Source organism: Triticum dicoccoides, chromosome 5A (genome assembly GCF_002162155.2).
Source record: "Triticum dicoccoides isolate Atlit2015 ecotype Zavitan chromosome 5A, WEW_v2.0, whole genome shotgun sequence".
Classification (NCBI taxonomy): domain Eukaryota; kingdom Viridiplantae; phylum Streptophyta; class Magnoliopsida; order Poales; family Poaceae; genus Triticum; species Triticum dicoccoides.
The window spans coordinates 662,884,310-662,886,916 of record NC_041388.1 but is presented as its reverse complement, the minus strand read 5'-3'; positions in this window follow the sequence as shown (position 1 = coordinate 662,886,916).

Genomic DNA, 2,607 nt, shown 5'->3' with positions numbered 1-2,607 from the left:
GCTAAACCTTATAATTAGAATCACGCAATAAATTGCATTGGTCATATCAAATTTCTGTAACATTTTGCACCATGCGCTTTAAGATGTGGATTTGTGATCAACCCGACGAGTTGGTTAAAAATTTTGTTGCAGATCAAAATGCTACATACAAATTAAAGTGTTGTTTAGTTAGTTAAATAATAACAATAATAAATTTCATTCACATTAATGAACTGAACAATCTACAAATTGACAAGAACAAAAAAAATGGAACACTATCTATTAGGCGTCTAAATTATTTTTTTGACATTCAGTTAAATTCACTGGGAACATTAGATTGAAATTAACGGTCATTATTCATCTTGTTTCTCCATTCATATTTTTTTCTGTGAAAACTAAAACAAAGCCAAAAAATAGTTATCTAAGGGTGAATGAATTATTGGAATGGTTATTAACCTAAAAGAACAAAAAAATTAAACAAAATAAGCAATGATAGTGCAAATTTTTTCACTCAAGTATAATTCATATGCATACTATATACTACCTGTGTGTACACCTACACACAAAATAAAAAAATGAAATTTTCTAAGACAAAATGAATTATTTGCACTGGTATTACCCTTAAAGAAGAAGAAACTATGAGAAAAAACTTAAAAAAACATAATGAAAACAAATGCAAACAATTTACACAAAAATGCACATTTTATAATATGGAAGATTAAATATATAATAGTAGGGGAAAATCCTTCCAGTATAATTAACACACAATGTATAGCACTTGCATGCATACATTTACACAAACACAGTATGAAAATATACCCACAAAGGAAAATAAAAAACAACTAAAAAGGAAACTAAACAGAAGAAACACGCTTAAGAAACAAAATTATGACTAAAGTGATATTTTTCAGGCGCCTATAAAATAGAAAAACCTAAAAAAATCACCTAGAAATGAAAAAAGAACAAAACATGAGAATAAGTTTCAATCTAAGGAAGAAAAAAGGGAGTGGTGTTACTCAAAAGAAGAATGTGAAAAATGAAAGAAGAAACAATTGTCTAAGGAAGAAAGAATTCTAGAAGTGGTGATAGTTCAAAAATTATGCAAAGCATAAAAATGTACTAAAGAAGAAAGATTCGTGAAAATGATTACTCAAACTTAAAACATAAACAAAAAGTATTCTATGGATATATGAATCGAAGCGGTTATCTTTAAGGCGAACGGATATTTGTCTGGTGTAAATCGCTTTTCCTTTGCAACATATTACTAGATTTTCTTTGATGACACGCGTAGACTTGCATAACCTTTTCGATAAATAAGTATGTATATGATGTCTAGTGTTAATTCACGTGTGTGGTTATGCACTTGGTTAAAGCTACAGACTGCAAAGCAGATGTACGTACCCATAATAACTTTTTCTTGCCACTACACCTAAACATAATCTAGAAACACAAAAATGCAAACAAAAAAAATATTATAAGGTAAAATGAATTAGGGGCATTGGTGTTACCCTAAAATAGAAAGAAAAAGAAAAAAGGATAAAATTTTGCAAATAGATTATGTAGAAATTGCAATATTCCATAATAAGCTATATTCTATAATAGAATTTTCTCCAATAGCTTGCCACTGAACTAGTTAAGGGTTTCAACGGTGTAAAAGTTCTAAAAAATTCTGAAAAAAATACTGAACCAATGCATATTTTGACAATCCTTCCGTTGGATCATCTTATTACATTAGAGATATGGTCCCATATTTACTTCATATTTTTTGATAACATTTAAACCGTTAAAAGTTTAGCGACCCTTAACTAGTTCTGATTCTAAGTTAGAATGAATTAGGGGCATTGATGTACCCTAAAAAGAAAGTAAATGGACAAGAATAAGAAAAAGATGTTCTAATGGATGAGGGGCATTGGTGCTACCATAAAATAGAAATAAAATGAAGAAAACATAGAAATAAAAGTTATTCTAAGGTAGAATGAATTAGGGGCATTAGCGTTACCCTAAAAAATGAAGAAAAGTAAAAATAAAAATACAAAACATGGAATGCAAAGTGGATGTATGATACCTACAATCACTATTTATTCCCATTACACATAATCATAATTTAAAAACAAAAGAAAAATTCTAAGGTAAAATGAATTAGTTAGGGGCATTGGTGTTACCCTAAAAAGGGAAGTAGAAAAGAAGGACCAAAATTTGCACACAGATTATGTAGAATTTGCACCATTCCATCATATGCAAAACAACTATAGATGTGTGTAGAAATTATGTTAACTAACATATGTGGTCATACTCTTGGCTAAACCTATAGACAGCAAAGCGGATGTACGACACCCACAATCACTTTATCTTCACATTACATCTAATCATAAACTAAAAAATATTTTAAGGTAGAATGAATTAGGGGAATTAGTATCACCCTAAAAAGGAAAGAAAATGAGAACAAATAAAAGTGCAAAAGTTATTCTGAAGTACAATCAATTTGGGGCACTGATGTGTTACATTAAAAAAGAATTTAAGAAAGGAAAAGTAAAAGATAAAAGTTATTCTAAACTAGCATGGGCACACTCATGTTACAGAAAAAAAATTGAAGGGAAAAATAGCAAATACAAGCACCCACAATCACCC